Consider the following 21,456-nt stretch of genomic DNA (forward strand, 5'->3'; position numbering starts at 1 on the left):
ATAGGTCATCAGTATTAAAATCTCAGATTAAAACCTTAAAGACAAAATGGAGAGGAATCAATACCACAATACATTCCTTCTTAAAAAAAAAAAATGAAGTACAAAACCTAAAACCCCAAAAAAAAAATGTAAAACCAAAAGCTCGTTTAATAACGCTGAAGCAGACAAATGCAGGTTAATGACATGACCATTCCATGCTTTAGCAAACCACATTAGATTTTGACCATGACTTTTTAGACAAGTAGGCACATGGCCAGAAACCTGAATGGATTTCGGCCTGAAAAATGTTCAATTCAACTGTAATCAAACATTGACATATTAACCACGGCAATAGGGAGACATCCACGTGGAGTCATCGTGGAAACAACTTGTCAAGTAAGCAAAAGTGACAATTTACACAGTATCCAGTTAGGTAAAATACCTCGCTGCACTAGTGACATGCATGAGACGTTACTAATACATAGGGAAAGGAAATTAACAGACACTGCACAAAAACTAAATTCAGTCACTGGTCAGACATTATAAAAAAAATCTAAAGGAATGAAGTTGCTAGGCTTTTAAGAAATTACCATTTTTCCTGATCTAAATTCCCCCTCCCCCGCACACTAATGGCTAATAGTCGGATGGACATTACGATCAGAAGTGCTCTTTCCTCATCTTCTCCATTCGGCCCAGATTGCCATGGCAACTTCCTTCGGCCGCATCTCGTCTTTCCGGAGCTTGTCACACAGACATTGCTCCTCACTTTTCTATCATTCTTCTCTTCCTGGTGCAAAAAGAGAGTTATCCTGCAGCTACCCCTAATACTGTGCCCAGTGTCCTCCCCAATGCCCCCAAATACTATACTGAAGAAATAACAGTACCATACAGATGATCCCCACAATAGTAATAGTGCTCCCAACAGTCCCACCAATTATAATTCTCTTCCAGAAAGGCCTCATTACTAATAGTTCACCCTACAGTGATAGTGTTCCCTGAGACTGCCCCCATTAGTAGCAGAGCCCTCTATATTATGCCCGATAATAATGTGCCCCACAGTACCCCCAGTAGTAATAATGCTCCAAAGTGCCCCTAGTAATAAAAAGGCCCCTTAACTTCCCCTGGTAGTAATAAGGTCCGTTTGGTTATAACAAGGCCTTACTAAAATGCTCCCAGTATAAATAATGCCCCTTTATAAGCAGTAGTTATAATGCACCCCTCTTTAGTGCCCCCAGTAGTTCTAATTCACCCCTCTCGGGTGTCCCCAGTAGTTATAATCTCCCAATGTAGTGCCCCTCTATATTATAGTTTTAAAGTGCCTGTCTCATCTCATAATGCCCCCCTGTAGTGCCAACCCCAGTGCATCCCAGTGCAGTTGTGATGAAGTCACTGTTGCCCTTCTGTCTTGGTGCGATGAAGGGGCAGGCTATCATGATGATGTCATCCTTTCATGATCACTAGCACAGTGCTATTGCCTCATAGACCTCAAGACTAGTCGGCCTGCGGCCTGAGATTGCAGGCTGGGGATGTGAACTATTGGCTCCTGTTCCCCCACTGGATGATGATGCTGTTGTATCTGTAGTGGCCACTAAGTTCGAGACCCTGGTCCAAACATCAAGTGAGTGAAATCCAGCTTGTCCATGCACCAGGTGGGAAAAAAAAGACCATCTGTTGTTCTCACGCACCCAGTGACAAGACCAGAAGAGTCTTACGGGAAAACCAGACCTAAATAGCGCATGCTGTGATTTTCTCTACCCCATGAATAAAGTGGCTCATTAAGTAGAATGCGTCAGTGTTCAGTCCGGGCGTCATTGTCGGACAGCACCCAGACCTGAACATGGCTCACCTGAAAGAGCCCTTCATACACAGATTTTTATAGTCTCTTTTTTTTTTTTAACTTCCAAAAAATGCCATGATTTTTTTTGTGTCATTTTTATTCAGACATTTTTAACATGCGTTTCTTCAGGCATTTTTCGAGTTCTGTGGTGATGGGCCCATGAAACCAAAAATTTACCACAGTGAACGCTATAAAAACACCATCAAATATGCAGCATTCATGGGGAGAATTTATTAATGACTTGCATTTTTTTAGCCTTATAGGGGTTTCTTATTTCAGCAAGAGGCATTTATTATGTAGAGAAAGTTAATACAAGGCACTTACTAATGTATTGTGATTGTCCATATTGTCTCCTTTGCTGGCTGGATTCATATTTCCATCACATTACACACTGCTCGTTTACATGGTTCTGACCACCCTGCAATCCATCAGAGGTGGCCGTGCTTGTACACTATAGGAAAAAGCACCGGCCTCTGTGGTGACTGGGATCTTGGGAGCGCAAATAGGCTAGTGCTTTTTCCTATAGTGTGCAAGCCTGGGCACCGCTGATGGATGGCACGGTGGTCATAACCATGGAAACAAACAGTGTATATAATGTAATGGAAAAATGAATCCAACCAGCAAAAGAGGCAACAGAGGTTGCACAAATTTTTTCCAGAAGAGTAAAAATACTCCTCCGACCATTTTTGAGGAGTATTTTTACCCGTGGAGGAGTATGAAATTTGCAGTAATTCGGATACATGATATATCGGCCTACACTCGCTCACATCTGCGTTTGGAGCCTCTGTTGCAGATTCTGTCTAAAGACAGGACAAAGAAGCCTTGTATGCAGCACTTTTTTGATCTGGTAAAAAGACTCGTGGCTCGTGAATGGAAACTGAACGGACTCCATCATAGTAAGCGGGGTCTGTTCAGCTTCTTCCCTGTCAGGCCGGGTTCACATCACACTTTTGCCATATATTTAATATACACACAAAATACGTATATATATTAACAGACGCCTCAGACAGACGCCATACTGTGGCATCTGTCACCATAGAATTCCATTGTTTAAAAGATACGTTAGCCTGCATGTTTTTTTGCTGGACTTTGCAGGATGGAAAAACAAGGTACACTACACTTTCTCATCCTGCCAACTCCATGGTGATGGATGTCACAGATGGCATCTGCTGTGTATGTTGATCGTATGACAAAAACCCAGCCTTAGTTGCCCGATCCAGCACTTCCATCATTTTTGTTGTTCTGCTCCATTAGATGAGAATAACAGAAATAAATAGCGGTGATGTTAAGGGGGCCTAAGGTGGGGATTTATGCAGGGGACCAGCTACGGTATTATAGCAAAGAGATAAAGTCCAGTCCAATATAGCGGATCTTCACTGTACTTTACGACTTATCTAATATCGTGTCTGCATTCATTACGTACTGCACCACATACATGCGTGTGATGTATACATGCGCGTGATGTGTGTAGTGGAGCGTGTGATGTATACATGCGTGTGATGTGTGTAGTGGAGCGTGTGATGTATACATGCGTGTGATGTGTGTAGTGGAGCGTGTGATGTATACATGCGTGTGATGTGTGTAGTGGAGCGTGTGATGTGTGTAGTGGAGCGTGTGATGTGTGTAGTGGAGCGTGTGATGTATACATGCGTGTGATGTGTGTAGTGGAGCGTGTGATGTGTGTAGTGGAGCGTGTGATGTATACATGCGTGTGATGTGTGTATGGAGCGTGTGATGTGTGTAGTGGAGCGTGTGATGTATACATGCGTGTGATGTGTGTGATGTGTGTAGTGGAGCGTGTGATGTATACATGCGTGTGATGTGTGTGATGTGTGTAGTGGAGCGTGTGATGTGTGTAGTGGAGCGTGTGATGTGTGTAGTGGAGCGTGTGATGTATACATGCGTGTGATGTGTGTAGTGGAGCGTGTGATGTGTGTAGTGGAGCGTGTGATGTATACATGATGACCACACACTGCACTACATACATCACACACATTGCTGTTACCTTGTTCTGTGTCCATCTTCATGTCCGGACCCAGTCTTTAGCTCCACTGCCGTCAGGGTCCTTGGGCAGCGCGCCCGGCACTCCATATTCAAGCATCCTTCCAGCTCCCGCCGGCTTCTCCTTGATGCAGGCCCTGTATCGCTCCTGCGACCACCCAAACTAACCAATAGCAAAGCTCCTTCATGTCTGGAGCTTTGCTATTGGTTACTGCAGTCATGCTCTGCCTGTGCCATTCACTGCGTAACCTACGCTGATGAAAAATGAAAGACAGGGAAAATTCTAAGTGGTATTGGTACGACAGACTTTTTCCAGGGAGTAAAATGGCCGAAACAGGCATCTATGACGCTTGTACAGGCGCTAGTGCGACCTCTGAAAGGCAATATGGACAATCACAATACATTAGTAAGTCCTTTGAATTAACTTCCTCTACATAATGCTCTTGTGCAACTTTAGGGGGGGGCGGCGCCTTGGGCAGACTGGTAAAAGGAAGCATACCTACCTGCTTCCTAGCGCTGGCTCCCCACTCCTTCTCTCCCTGGCCTCGGCTGTTTCACTGTGCTCCCAGGATGTTAATATGATTTTGTGCCATTTCTCAAGTGGTCTTAAACTTTTGATCAGGACTGTATATTACATATCGCCATACCCAAAAAGTGCAAACTATTAAAATATTTAAAAATATCTACTATGCGGTGAATGCTGTAACAGAAAAAAATATATAAAAAACGTGCAATTTGCAATTTTTTTGTCACCTTGACCCGACAAAAATTAGGATCGGACTGTTCTAGTATGGTCCAGACGTTCCATGAAATGTGAAATGCACGCGGCTTTTTTTTTTTCTTCACGTGGTATGGCATCGAAATCGAGTCAAAATTTTGGTATCATGACAACCCTAGGTAAGACGTGTTTTTTTTTATTATACCGTAATTATATGTATTTTACATTTGGCTCCTAAACTTTTCAGGTTAGGAGCCAATGGCTCCTTGATATTTTTTTTTAGTCTGGAGCCCTGCACCTTATATACGCACACACACATGTGCAGACACCTTATATACGCGCGCACACACACACACACACACATGCAGGCACCTTATATACACACACACACATGCAGGCACCTTATATACACACACACACACACACACACGTGCAGGCACCTTATATACGCAAACACACACATGTGCAGGCACCTTATATACGCGCGCACACACACACACACACACATGCAGGCACCTTATATACACACACACACACACGTGCAGGCACCTTATATACGCAAACACACACACATGTGCAGGCACCTTATATGCGCAAACACACACACAAGTGCAGGCACCTTATATACACACAAGTGCAGGCACCTTATATACACACACGTGCAGGCACCTTATATACGGAAACACACACGTGCAGGCACCTTATATACACACACGTGCAGGCACCTTATATACGGAAACACACACGTGCAGGCACCTTATATACGCAAACACACACACAAGTGCAGGCACCTTATATACACACACGTGCAGGCACCTTATATACACACACGTGCAGGCACCTTATATACGGAAACACACACGTGCAGGCACCTTATATACGCAAACACACACACACGTGCAGGCACCTTATATGCGCAAACACACACACAAGTGCAGGCACCTTATATACGGAAACACACACGTGCAGGCACCTTATATACGGAAACACACACGTGCAGGCACCTTATATACGGAAACACACACGTGCAGGCACCTTATACACACACACACGTGCAGGCACCTTATATACACACACACACGTGCAGGCACCTTATATACACACACACGTGCAGGCACCTTATATACACACACCACACACACACGTGCAGGCACCTTATATACACACACACACACACGTGCAGGCACCTTATATACACACACACAACACGTGCAGGCACCTTATATACACACACACACACGTGCAGGCAACCTTATATACACACACACACGTGCAGGCACCTTATATACCACACACACGTGCAGGCACCTTATATACACACCACACACGTGCAGGCACCTTATATACACACACACACACCGTGCAGGGGCACCTTATATACACACACACACACGTGCAGGCACCTTATATACACACACACAACGTGCAGGCACCTTATATACACACACACACCACGTGCAGGCACCTTATATACACACACACACACGTGCAGGCACCTTATATACACACACACACACGTGCAGGCACCTTATATACACACACACACACGTGCAGGCACCTTATATACACACACACACACGTGCAGGCACCTTATATACACACACACACACGTGCAGGCACCTTATATACACACACACACACGTGCAGGCACCTTATATACACACACACACACGTGCAGGCACCTTATATACACACACACACACGTGCAGGCACCTTATATACACACACACACACGTGCAGGCACCTTATATACACACACACACACACACACGTGCAGGCACCTTATATACACACACACACACGTGCAGGCACCTTATATACACACACACGTGCACCATATATATATATATATATATACAACACACACACACACACACACACGCAGGCACCTTATATACACACGCGCGCGTGCAGGCACCTTATACACACACACACACACACACGTTGCAGGCACCTTTATATATACATACATACACACACACACACACGTGCAGGCACCTTATATACGCACACATACATGTGCAGACAAACACTAATATATATATACACACACACATGTGCAGACAAACACTAATATATATATACACACACACACGTGCAGGCACCTTATATACAGAAAAACACACGTGCAGGCACCTTATATACACACACACACACACACACGTGCAGGCACCTTATATACACACACACACACACGTGCAGGCACCTTATACACACACACCGTGCAGGCACCTTATATACACACACACACACGTGCAGGCACCTTATATACACACACACACACACGTGCAGGCACCTTATATACACACACACACACACGTGCAGGCACCTTATATACACACACACACACGTGCAGGCACCTTATATACACACACACACACGTGCAGGCACCTTATATACACCACACCACACGTGCAGGCACCTTATATACACACACACACACGTGCAGGCACCTTATATACACACACACACACGTGCAGGCACCTTATATACACACACACACACGTGCAGGCACCTTATATACACACACACACACGTGCAGGCACCTTATATACACACACACACGTGCAGGCCCTTATATACACACACACACACGTGCAGGCACCTTATACACACACACACACACCACACGTGCAGGCACCTATATTACACACAACACACACGTGCAGGCACCTTATATACACACACACGTGCACCATATAATATATATATATATCTATACACACCCACACCACACACGCAGGCACCTATATACACACGCCGCGTGCAGGCACCTTATACACACACACACACACACGTGAGGCACCTTATATATACATACATACACACACACACCACGTGCAGGCACCTTATATACGCACACCTACATGTGCAGACAAACACTAATATATATATACACACACACATGTGCAGACAAACACTAATATATATATACACACACACACGTGCAGGCACCTTATATACAGAAAAACACACGTGCAGGCACCTTATATACACACACACACAACACACAACACGTGCAGGCACCTATATACACACACACACACACGGTGTCAGGCACCTTATATAACACACACACACACGTGCAGGCACCTTATATACACACACACACACACGTGCAGGCACCTTATATACACACACACACACACGTGCAGGCACCTTATACACACACACACGTGCAGGCACCTTATATACACACACACACACACGTGCAGGCACCTTATACACACACACACACGTGCAGGCACCTTAATACACACACACACACACACACGTGCAGCACCTTATATACACACACACACACGTGCAGGCACCTTATACACACACACACACACACGTGCAGGCACCTTATATACACACACACACACGTGCAGGCACCTTATATACACACACACACACCACGTGCAGGCACCTTATATACACACACACACACACCGTGCAGGCACCTTATATACACACACACGTGCAGGCACCTTATACACACACACACGTGCAGGCACCTTATATACCACACACACGTGCAGGCACCTTATATACACACACACACACGTGCAGGCACCTTATATACACACACACACGTTCAGGCACCTTATATACACACACACACACACACGTGCAGGCACCTTATATACACACACACACACGTGCAGGCACCTTATATACACACACACACACACGTGCAGGCACCTTATATACACACACACGTGCAGGCACCTTATATACACACACACACACGTGCAGGCACCTTATATACACACACACGTGCAGGCACCTTATATACACACACACGTGCAGGCACCTTATATACACACACACACACACGTTGCAGGCACCTTTATATATACATACATACATACACACACACACGTGCAGGCACCTTATATACGCACACATACATGTGCAGACACCTTATAGACAAACACTAATATATATATATATATATATATATATACACACATACACACATACATACCTTATATATACACACCTTATGAGCACACAACATATATATATATATATATACATACTTTTACTACAGCCAGGCTGCCACTCACTGTCTATGAGGCCGGTGTATGTCCAGTAATAACAGTTACTTACAAATATTCCCAGCCGCGACTATTAGGGTCAGTGAGCTCGCAGGCGCCGTGTAATGTCCGGGTGACAGAGAGCGGGGCGGGCCGGCACCAGGCACTGACCACGTCATGTAAGACCCGCACATTACTTACTACAGGTGTCCCGGCTCCTAGTGCTCCAACAGTGGCTGCTCATCGGCACCTGGAAGGACCTTGATGACATCACAGTCACATGACCGCCTTGGCCGTGTACCACGTGACCCGCCACGGCAGCTAATGTTCATGTGGAGCGCCCGCTTTAGAGGACGAAGGGAAGAAAGGTTTTGATTCCTGTGAGTGACAGGAGGCCCCGCGTGTCTGACAGAAGGCCCTGCATGTGTGGCGGAGGCCCTGTGTGTGACAGAAGGCTCAGCCGTATCAGTGTGTGGGCTAGATATCCTACGTCGGGAAAGCAGAGTCCCTGAGAAAAACGACTCTCCTGTTACAACTGTATCACTAGTGGATATGGAGAAATTCTGGACCCCCGCCTTCAGCCTCTTCCTAGGCCAGTAACGTCGCTGTACATCGGTCACATGGCCTAGTTGCTTCTCATCCCATTGAAGTGAATGGGGCTGAGCTGTAATACCATGCACTGCCACCAGGGCCGGCCTTAGGTGTTCAGGCGCCCTGTGCGAGCTAACCTTGTGGCGCCCCCCCCCCCAAAAAAAAAAAAAAAAATGCTTGTTGCTGGCATCATGGCATAGGCTGGCTGACTATCCAACCAAGTAGTTACCAGCCCTCACACCCCAAAGGCCGGTGTAATGTTATACTTCCCTAGTTCGTGAGATTTCCCTACCCTCGTCACTTCCGGTCGCACCGGACATGACGTGAGGAGGTGTGAAGCATCGCGCAGGCGCACAACGACAGGTTAGGGAAATTTCACAGCAGCGCATGCGCCAGGAGCCTCGCCGGCGGTTAGGGTAGGGAAAAACTATGGGCCAATGCGCAGTGATCGGATGGATGTTTTCAGCTGAACACCGGCCGACACTGCGCATGCACCGGGAGCCTCACCAGCGGTTAGGGAAGGGAAAAATTTACGTACGGGCCAGTGCTTTTTCCCTACCCTAACCGCTGGTGAGGCTCCCAGCGCATGTCGGCCGGTGTCCAGCTGAGAAAATTAGTTTCCAATGTAGTATTAATAACTAAACAATTAAATAATAAACATATTGCATTGTCTACTTACCACCAGGACAATAAGATGATCTGGACTCTGGCTGCAGTCTGGCTCTGGGGACTCCATTGTCACTCTCATTATTCCCCCCCCCCTCCCCCATTACTCTCATTATTCTCCCCCCATCACTCTCATTATTTTCCCCCCCATCACTCTCATTATTCTCCCCCCCCATCACTCTCATTATTCTCCCCCCCCCCCATCACTCTCATTATTCTCCCCCCCCTCACTCTCATTATTCTCCCCCCCCCTCACTCTCATTATTCTCCCCCCCCACCCCCCTCACTCATTATTCTCCCCCCCCCCATCACTCTCATTATTTCCCCCCCCCCATCACTCTCATTATTCTCCCCCCCCCCATCACTCTCATTATTCTCCCCCCCCATCACTCTCATTATTCTCCCCCCCCCCATCACTCTCATTATTCTCCCCCCCCCCCATCACTCTCATTATTCTCCCCCCCCCATCACTCTCATTATTTCTCCCCCCCATCACTCTCATTATTCTCCCCCCCCATCACTCTCATTATTTCTCCCCCCCCCATCACTCTCATTATTTCTCCCCCCCCCATCACTCTCATTATTTCTCCCCCCCCCCATCACTCTCATTATTTCTCCCCCCCCATCACTCTCATTATTTCTCCCCCCCCCATCACTCTCATTATTTCTCCCCCCCCCATCACTCTCATTATTTCTCCCCCCCCATCACTCTCATTATTTCTCCCCCCCCCCATCACTCTCATTATTTCTCCCCCCCCCATCACTCTCATTATTTCTCCCCCCCCCCATCACTCTCATTATTTCTCCCCCCCCCCCCATCACTCTCATTATTTCTCCCCCCCCCCCCCCATCACTCTCATTTCCACCTCTAGTGTAGCGTGGCCGAGCTCTGTTCGATCCGCGGTACAGGAGCATTTGTTTCCTGTACCCGGCCGGACTGACAGGAAGTGCACACTAAGTGAGCACTTCCTGTCAGTCCGGCCGGGTACAGGAAACAAAAGCTCCTGTACCGCGGATCGAACAGAGCTCGGCCACGCTACACTAACAGCACACAGCAGGCGCAGGCAGGCTCAGCCACTCAGGCGGCGCAGAATGAGGGGCGCCGCCAGCCGCCCGCCGCCCGAAGTTTTTTTTTTTTAAACCGCAACGTGCGCCCCCTGCTGAATACAGGGGAGGGGGAGATGGAGGGGGCGGGGGCCCGCCCGCCCCGTGGGAAAACATAAGTGCCGCCTCGCCTGCCCATATTACATTGCGGGCTGTCGGCCGCCCGGCGCCCCTGTTGCTATGGCGCCCTGTGCGGCCGCACAGCCCGCACACCCCAAAGGCCGGCCCTGACTGCCACTATACCCTGTGCGGCGCTGTGCTCTCCAGAGCTCAAGTTAGTTACTGCAGCATATGCCACAGATGTCACACTAAATTATTTAATGAAGAGTAAAAATACTCTGCTTTTATTACTTTTTTTTTTTTTTTTTTTTGGGGGGGGGGTGATAATGGCGAAAAAGCAGTCCCGCCATTGTTTTTTGCACTAAATATAAACGGTCACCATGCAACATAATTATTATTTAACCATTATCAGTATGGTTATGATAAGTGCACCAAACATGCTGTCGTGTGCATGAACCCTGAACAGAAAATAGGAATAAACTGACTCCCTGAAAAGATCTCCTACCCACCTTTTTTTGGTATTAAATAAAATTAAAGGGGTTTTCCAAAACTTATAGGATATGGACACCTTTGTAAAAATAAAAAAATATACTTTTTTTACACTAATTAATTTATTTTGTGGAGAAAATCTCTCCAAGTGGTTCTATCTTTTTTTCGCTTTTGTCCTACAGCCTGCTGTGCTTCCTATGCTGCTCCAGGCGGCTCTGCCGGATTTTCTGTAACTCCTCCTGTGTGTCTCCCTCTCACCCCCTGCATCAGAAGCTGGGTCCGGTGTTCTGCCAGATTTCTATACCTTGGCAGAATGCTATACCCGGAAGTGACGCGGCCGCACTGCAATCAGCTTGAGGAGGGTGTGTGTGGAAGCGCAGATCCACTGGATTTGTAAAAATAATTGCACCGCCGCGGGAGAAGCATCTACTTCATTTGTATGCGCAAAACCGTACACCACGCGTGCGCACTCAGGGGTAGGGAGATCTGATGGAACATTTTGCACTGAAAAATCTACCTACCCCTGAGTGCGCACGCGCGGTGTACGGCTTCACGCATGCAAATTAAATAGGTGCTTCTCCCGCGGCGGTGCAATTATTATTACAAATCCAGTGGATTTGCGCTTGCACAGATCCACACACACCCTCCCCCACCTGATTCTGGTGCACTGCCTCACTTCCAGGTATAGCATTCTGCCAGGTATAGGAATCTGGTAGAACACCGCCACACACGAAGCCCTGCCCCTCTCCCGAGAAGCACTGCCCCTAACGGACATCTCTCTCACCAGGAGCAGCTCCAGACTACATTGTGGTTACAGGACCTGTGGTGATGTCACAGTCATGTCATCAGCCATGTATGTGGGAGGAGTTAGGGGAACATAGGCTCCGTGTAGGACTGTGCTGGTGGAGAATGAAGAGATACTTTATGTATGGAAGGTGTGTATAAAGCAGGGCTATGTCAGTGTAACCAGTCTATTGTACAGTTTTCTGTGTGTAATGTGCACACAGTAGTTCTATCTGTGCAATGGACATGTAGCAGAGCTGTGTGTGTAATATGTATATAGTAAACTATCTGTGTAATGGGCATATGGTAGTGCTATGTATGTAATATGTATATAGTAGCGTCAGGTGGGCGCTGTGTATGGCAGCGTCAGGTGGGCGCTGTGTATGGCAGCGTCAGGTGGGCGCCGTGTATGGCAGCGTCAGGTGGGCGCCGTGTATGGCAGCGTCAGGTGGGCGCCGTGTATGGCAGCGTCAGGTGGGCGCCGTGTATGGCAGCGTCAGGTGGGCGCCGTGTATGGCAGCGTCAGGTGGGCGCCGTGTATGGCGCCGTCTATGGCAGCGTCAGGTGGGCGCCGTCTATGGCAGCGTCAGGTGGGCGCCGTCTATGGCAGCGTCAGGTGGGCGCCGTCTATGGCAGCGTCAGGTGGGCGCCGTCTATGGCAGCGTCAGGTGGGCGCTGTGTATGGCAGCAGTGGTCTTATGTTTAGTGTATGTTGTTGGATTAATGTAAAATTGTCTAAAAAAGATATGGCTTTCAGAAAATGGAGACACTACCTAAAACATGATTTTTTTGTTTCAAAAATGATCTTATTGTGTAAAACCCAAATATATATAAAAAAAAAAAACAGACATATTAGGTATCGCCGCGTCTGTAACAACCTGTGCTAACCTGTCTGGTGAACGCCATAAAAAATAAATAAAAAAATGTGCCCCAAAATGGTACCAATCAAACCGCCATCTCATCCTGCAGTGAGAGCGTCAGTAATGAGATCTATATCCGACTTATAACACCATGGTTCTGACTGTAGATCGCTGCACTGACGTTATCAGCAGACATATCTATTGTGCCTACAAATAATGGACTTTCTACAGAATGGAAAGTGAGAAGCAGATCTGATTACAACAAATACAAGGAGTCTGCATGTAAGTGGCTGCCAGCTGTGCTATGTAACAGGGTATGGGGGTGGGTAGCAGACCTTGTGCTGGTTCATTAACAGGAATGCCCACAGATTCTCAGAGCAGATGCCAACAGCGAGTGAATCTCATGGAAGAGCATGTGAAGCAAAGCTGATACCAGTAAACTAACAAGTGCAATGTTGTTATGTGCTGCATTACAGCAGGATATGGGGTTATTGATTTTTAGTGCACAAAGGTGTCCATAGCCTTTAAATACTGATGACCCATCCTCAGGATAGGTCATTAGTATCTAATCAGAGGAGGTCCCACACCCGGGACCCCCGCCAATCAGCTGTTCGAGCAGGCAGTGGCTTCTCGCAGCTTTCCCTTCGGTCACATGGCCTAGGCAAAGTGAATGGAGCTGCAATACCAAGCACAGCCGCTATACAATGTACGATAAAACGCTGTGGTTGGTGAGCACAGAGAAGCCCGTTGCCTTCACAGAAGCACCAGTGCCTTCTCAAACAGCTGATCGGCGGGGGTCCCGGGTGTCTGACCCCCACCGATCAGTATTTAAATCTCTTAAAACCCTTTTCATAATTGGAAAATATGCTATGTTTCTAAATGGGTAATTACAAATGCCTGGTTGTGATGGGCAACAGGAGCAGTAAAAACGGGTATCCCAAGTCTCATATGTAGAAATATGCATGAGACCTTTTTGTAAAGTGCAAAATTACCTGTGCATGCGTTATTGTGACTTCTATTGTAAAGCACTCAATGCCCCTGCTGCGAGTGAGTGTGAGGAAGGCCTGCTGTACCGGCGGAAGCAGGTTAGAGATAGGAGCCTACTCCAGAGAGCAAATGGGAGTGCAGTTCCTAGCTGAGGACTCTGAGCAGCTGCAGTGACCAAAAAGAGACAGCCAAATATGTGATGACTGCGCTGCAGACCAGGGCAAAAGCTTACCAAGGTGCCCTGAGATAAGAATCAGCAGGAAATGGATTCATACTGCCGGGCCACAGAGGTATCAACACCCTGGTCCTGGTGCATCAGCCCTTAGAACTGTGGTGTAGCAGGAGAAGTAATGCCCTGGGCCACTGTTACAGCTGTGAGGATAGAAGAGACCTCAATCTAAGGCACTTAAAGGCCAAACATTGCCCAAGGAGGACTCGCTTGGGGCTCTAGACTGTAAATATTGCGTCCAAAATGCGTATTTGTGCCTTTGCGACTTTTTGCATTTGTACTCCACTCACTCCAGTTTTGTAATGTGGGTAGAAACGTGGATGTGGTTCGCTATGTTAATGAGTTTCTCCAGATTTTTCATTGCACCTTTTTTTAAAAGTCACAATCTCACTCCAGGAGGAGGGTGGAGTAGGAAAACTGGAGTAGCTTCTCTACACAGAAGGGTTAGGTTTAAGGACAAGCCAAATTTATCAAATAACATGTGACATTTGATCAATGTGGCACAAAGTACTCCAACACAGACTCAAGCGAAACTGGCTTCATATATATTCCCCTCGTGATAAATTCCTCCCTATGACTTTTTAATAAGCCTTGGGACATAACAAGGGAAAATAGCAAGCACCCCGAGACAGATGTCTACAGATGGATACAGTATTTGGCTTGAATCTTTTCCCTTGTCATGTCTCAAAAGGGAATTTTGACTCATAGGGAGCCACTTCCAAAATGTGTCGCCAGTGAGATGGTTCTTCTTCCCTGGGAGATTTCTCTTTTCATATTATTTTCCCTTGGAGCATTGCCAATAAGTCTCCATACACAGCTGGCCTAAGAAGAGCTAGTACCCTTCCATAGCTACTTTTTCTGACTTCAGTTGTACACAGGGGAGGTACAGTCAGTGACTGACAGCATTCACTATGTTACTGTATATATAGAGATAGCTGTACACAGTGTAGGGATTTGCTCTGGTGGGCAGTGTAAGCGGACGCAACACAGAGGCAAGGCCACGGTTGAAAAACAAAAGTTCAGTGTTTATTCACATAAAAACAAGCAGAAAAGGAAAAACAACATACTTTACAGGGTCTTGGTGTTAATTCACGCAGCAAGATTCCACAAATCGCCTGGCAGTCCACAGCAGGCTGCTCTCATGCGGCTCTCCGCCTGGCAGCGTGGCGGGTCTCCTCAGCTCCCAAACACAGAGCTTTCACAGCTCCAGTATCACCTGGAGGATCACTCCACACCCAGCTGAGCTGCTGGCCAGGTTTTTAAACCCCAGCCCAAAACCTGGCCTGGACATGGGGAACAGCCACCCACCCTGCTCTTTGGCTGCTTCCAATAAGAACCGGCCCGGATCGGCTTTACAGCCACCCCTGCGCCTTCCTACACCAGGGATGAACTTAAGTTTTGAAAAAGCAGAGAATTAAATGTATAACACAGTAACATAGTTTATAAGGCTGAAAAAATACTATAAAAAAATAATAATCTGTCCATCCAGTTCATCCTGTTACCTTGCAAGTTAATCCAGAGGGAAAAAAAATATAAAAACAGTGAGGTAGAAGCCTCACTTTAGGGGAAAAAGATTCCTTCTTGACTCCAATCAATCAATCAGAAAAAAGTCTCTGGATCAATGACCCATCTCTAGTAGCCAGGGATGGTTTTAGGCAAAGTGTGGCCCTGGGCAAAATTTTAAGTGGGGCCCCAAAAGAAATATTGCGCAGACAACACATTCACACATAGCCTGCCTGCACTGATTGCGGATTACCCATGGTTTTTCCACGCACATTCTCGTGCAGAGAAACTGCAGCGTAATACAGTACCAGCAAGGTGTATAACATTATCTTTAGGATAGGTCATCAATATCAGATCGGCTGGCATCCTTCTCCCGGGACACCTGCCGATCAAATTTTGGGAGGCCAGTGATGTCGCTGTATATCTGTCACATGGCCTAGTTGCAGTTCAGTCCCATTGAAGTGAAAGGAGATTAGCTGCAACACCAAGCATTGCTGCTGTCTAATGTACGGCGCAGTGCTTGGTAAACTATAAAGAGACCTCAGTGCTCAACTGAGCTCTGGTGAGCGCTGTGACCTCTTCAAACAGCTGATCAGCAGGGGTGTCAGGAGTCGGATCCTCACTGATCTGATACTGATGACCTTTCCTGAGGATAGACCATCCATATCAAATTCCCAGATAAACCTTTTAACTGAAAAAAACAAAAAGCAGGTTGGAAAGACAAACAAATATAGCCTTTAAAGTGTAACTCTCCTTTCTACATGTCATAGTGACCACATACCTCTTACATCCAGGGACATCTCCTGTCATGTAGACCTTCTCTTTCCTCTTCTCCTCCGTTTGACCCAGATCGCCATGACAAATTCCTTTTGCCGCATCTCATCTCTACAGAGTTTGTAAGACACATTAGATTTCGAAATTTTTCCACCAACCTCCCCATCCTAGTGTCCCCACAGTGTCATCCTGCTGCCACTCCCAATACTGCGCCTGTTGTGCTCCCCAATGTCCCAGGTACTATACTGCTAAAAAGATATTGACCCTAATAGACTTACTTGGGGTCATTTATCAAACTGGTGTAAAGTAGAACTGGATTTCCAAAAGAGCTGACAAAAATGAAAGATGAGATCTGATTGATTGCTATGGGCAAATAAGCCAGTTCTACTTTACACCAATTTGATAAATTACCCCAAATGTCCCTATAGGGTCCGCAGCAGCTATAATGTCCCCTGCAGTGCCCCAGTAATAATAATAACACCCTATATTATGCTCCAGGTAATGATTCCTGTATAGTGTCCCCAAAAATAATAGAATTGCCCCTACAGTGTCTCCCCAATAGCAAGCCCCCCCACGCTGCCCCCATATAGTAATCCCCCATAGTAATTTGCCACCCACACATTAATTTCCCCCACACTGCCCCCCCATAGTAATCCTCCCATAGTAATTTCCCCCACATAGTAATTTGCCCCACACAGTAATTATCACCACACTGCCCCATAAAGTAGTTTTCCCCCACACTGCCCCCACAAAGTAATTTCCACCACACTGCCCCTACACAGTAGTTTCCCCCACACTGCCCCTACACAGTAGTTTCCCCCAAATTGCCCCATATAATTTGCCCCACATAGTAATCCCTCCCATAATAATTTGCCCACACACAGTAATCCCACCATAATATTTTTCCCCCATACTGCAATTTCCCCCCAATGTACAGTCTCTTCACATGTCCTCCTGTGTCCCCCCCCAAAGCTGGCACATAAAATAAAAGCTACTCACCTATGTCCACGCACGCAATGGCACTGTGCTGCGTCCTGGCACAGGCGCGCCTGAAGCCTATCGCGGTGATCGGCAGCGGGGCAGGGAACTATGCGCTTTCGTGCCCCGCTGCAGTATGTGGGCGTTCGGGTCGGCGTTAGGCCCCCCAGCGATGCTGGGCCCGGGGCTGCCAACCTGAATGTCATCCGCCACTGACTGGAAGGGGGCCCCTTTGGTGACGGGGGCCCAGGGCAATTGCCCAGTTTGACCCCACCTAACGCCGGCCCTGCTAGTAGCTATAGCCTGTAATATTATTACACTCCAGAAATACATCCAGGCCCCTCTTGAATCCTTTATTGTACTCACCATCACCACCTCCTCAGGCAGAGAGTTCCATAGTCTCACTGCTCTTACAGTAAAGAATCCTCTTCTATGTTTGTGTACAAACCTTCTTTCCTCTAGACGCAGAGGATGTCCCCTCGTCACAGTCACAGTCCTGGGGATAAATAGATGATGGGAGAGATTTCTGTACTGACCCCTGATATTGTTATACATAGTTATTAGATCTCCCCCCAGTTGCCTTTTTTTCTAAAGTGAATAACTCTAATGTTGATAACCTTTCAGGGTACTGTAGTCCCCCCAATTCCAGTTATTAATTTTGTTGCCCTCATCTGAACCCTCTCCAGCTCTACTATGTCTATCTTGTTCACAGGAGCCCAGAACTGTACACAGTACTTCATGTGTGGTCTGACTAGTGATTTGTAAAGTGGCAGGACTATGTTCTCATCACAGGCATCTATGCCCCTTTTGATGCAATCCATTATATTATTGGCCTTGGCAGCAGCTGCCTGACACTGGTTTCTGCAGCTTAGTTTGCTGTTCACTAAAATTCCTAGGTCCTTTTCCATATCAGTGTTACCCAGTGTTTTACCATTTAGTATGAACGATTAACTTGCATTATTCCTTCCCATGTGCATAACCTTACATTTGTCAGTGTTAAACTTCATCTGCCACTTCTGTGCCCAAGCCTCCAATCTAGCCAGATCCATCTGTAGCAGTATATTGTCCTCTTCCGTGTTAATTACTCTACACAGTTTAGTGTCATCTACAAAAAAGTTTATTTTACTGTGCAAGCTTTCTAAAAGATCATTAATAAATATATTGAAGAAGCCATGATGATATGGTGTTATTTTCTTATTTTCATTGAGGTGCTCCCAAGATAGCGTCTCTTAGAAAACCATCAAACAGTTTACCCATGATAGATGTTAAACTTACCGGCCTATAGTTTCCAGGTCCTGTTTTTGGACCTATTTTGAATATTGGCACCACATTTGCTATGTGCCAATCCTGTGGAACACTCCCTGTTAATGTAAAGTCCTTACATATACGAAATAAGGGTCTGGCTATGACATTACTTAATTCTCTTAGGATACGGGCGTGTATGCCATCTGCTGCCGAAGATTTGTCTATTTTAATCTTTTTAAGATTCCGATGTACTTCTTCCTGGGTCAGACAGGGCACTTTAAATGGTGAATTTACTTTTACATTCTGTATTTTATCAGATAGTTTATTTTCCTCAGTGAATACAGTGAAAAAAAAAATATTTTATAGCTTTGCTTTCTCCTCATTGTTGTCTGAAACAACCGTTCCCCCCTATCACTCTGTAAAGGGTCGACACCTTCAGATTTATACAATTGAAGAACATTTTAAGGTTAGTTTTACACTCTTTGTAATGAATCTCTCTAATTTGGCTGCTTTTATTTGTCTTTTACATATTCTACTTTTTTCCTTATAGTTTTCCAATGATTCCTCGCTACCCTCCTGTTTTAGTGATTTAAATGCTTTATTCTTGTAATTTATTGCTTTCTTTACAAGGTGGGGCCTTTGTGGATCGAACTACGCTGACCAAAAATATAAACACAACACTTTCGGTTTTGCTCCCATTTTGCATGAGCTAAACTCAAAGATCTGAAACATTTTCTACATACACAAAAGACCCATTACTCTCAAATATTGTTCACACATCTGTCTAAATCTGTGTTAGTGAGCACTTCAGGTGATGTGTGATCAAACTGCACATTTCAGAGTGTTCTTTTATTGTGGGCAGTCTAAGGCACACCTGTGCAATATTCATGCTGTCTAATCAGCACCTTGATATGCCACACCTGTAAGGTGGGATGGATTATCTCGGCAAAGGAGAAGTGCTCACTAACACAGATTTAGACATATTTGTGAACAATATTTGAGAGTAATGGGTCTTTTGTGTATGTAGAAAATGTTTCAGATCTTTGAGTTCAGCTCATGCAAAATGGGAGCAAAACCGAAAGTGTTGCGTTTATATTTTTGGTCAGTGTCATTTTCCACAGCAGCTTAGTCGGACTGAGATCTGAGGAATTTGGAGGCCAACACCTTGAACTCTTTGTCATGGTCTTTAAACCATTCCTGGACAATTTTGAGAGTATGGTAGGGGGCATCATCTTCTGATAGATGCCACGTCTATTAGGGAATATGGTCGCCATGAAGGCATGTACTTGGTATGCAAAAACGCTTTGGTAGGAGGTATGTGTAAAAGTAATATCCACATGAATGCCAGAACCCTAGGTTTCGCAGCAGAACATTGCCATAGTATACAGTACCTCCATCGTGTCTTCTTACTATAGTGCATCCTGGTTCCACTTTTTCCCCAGGTAGGTGATGCACATGCACCATGCTATCCACATGATGTAAAAGAAAAGAAGATTCATTAGACTGGGCCACCTTCTTCTATTACTCCATGGTCCAATTCTCATTGTTAAGACCTATTGTAGGTGGTTTTGGCAGTAGACAGGCGTCAGCATTGACACTCTGGTCTGTAATGTGGTGATCAAAAGTTTTGAGACTGACAAAGTGTCACAAAGTTTGTCGCTTCTGTGTTTATTTTTTTCTTTCTGTCAGATGCTTTGATGATATACTGAAGTACAATTATAAGAATTACATACATTTTCTTAAGTTTATTCACAAATGCATCAAGTTTATGCGAAGACTCAATATTTCCAGTGTTGACCCTTCTTTTTAAAGATGTTCTCCCTCCTTCCTTACTGTGCGGCCACTTATGAGAGCATGTAGAGAAAGAGTTGGTTGGCAGTGCTAGTTGAAGGTGGTGCTTAGTGGTTAATAGTATTCAAAGTCAGATATAGTATGGCTGTGGTTAGACCAACACGTTGGCCAATGGCTTCTTATCAATTTGAATGGAATAAAGAATCTTCAATATTTTGCAATACAACTGAGTGCAGTGGTTTACTATATACAGTTGCAAGAAAAAGTATGTGAACATTTTGGAATGATATGGATTTCTGCACAAATTGGTCATAAAATGTGATCTGATCTTCATCTAAATCACAACAATAGACAATCACAGTCTGCTTAAACTAATAACACACAAAGAATTAAATATTACCATGTTTTTATTGAACACACCGTAAACATTCACAGTGCAGGTGGAAAAAGTATGTGAACCCTTAGATGTAATAACTGGTTGAACCTCCTTTGGCAGCAATAACTTCAACCAAACGTTTCCTGTAGTTGCAGATCAGAGGTGAACAACGGTCAGGAGTAATTCTTGACTATTCCTCTTTACAGAACTGTTTCAGTTCAGCAATATTCTTGGGATGTCTGGTGTGAATTGCTTTCTTGAGGTCATGCCACAGCATCTCAATCGGGTTGAGGTCAGGACTCTGACTGGGCCACTCCAGAAGGCGTATTTTCTTCTGTTTAAGCCATTCTGTTTTACTTCTATGCTTTAGGTCGTTGTCCTGTTGCAACACCCATCTTCTGTTGAGCTTCAGCTGGTGGACAGATGGCCTTAAGTTCTCCTGCAAAATGTCTTGATAAAC

At 45.8% G+C, this 21,456-nt stretch overlaps 1 protein-coding gene across 2 annotated transcripts in view; it reads right to left on the bottom strand.

The window, feature by feature from the left end:
• ASMTL (acetylserotonin O-methyltransferase like) overlaps positions 1–9,017 on the bottom strand; it is a 94,369-nt gene extending 85,352 nt beyond the window's left edge. Inside the window, exon 1 of one of the 2 annotated variants that reach the window (XM_044284021.1) lies at positions 8,762–9,017. The gene's annotated coding sequence lies outside the window, so the exon portion shown is untranslated. Of the gene's footprint in view, positions 1–8,633 lie in introns of both variants that reach the window. The other variant, XM_044284020.1, reaches the window with a different exon arrangement.
• Positions 9,018–21,456: the final 12,439 nt, after the last annotated feature.

The sequence above is a fragment of the Bufo gargarizans genome, chromosome 3 (genome assembly GCF_014858855.1).
Source record: "Bufo gargarizans isolate SCDJY-AF-19 chromosome 3, ASM1485885v1, whole genome shotgun sequence".
NCBI lineage: Eukaryota > Metazoa > Chordata > Amphibia > Anura > Bufonidae > Bufo > Bufo gargarizans.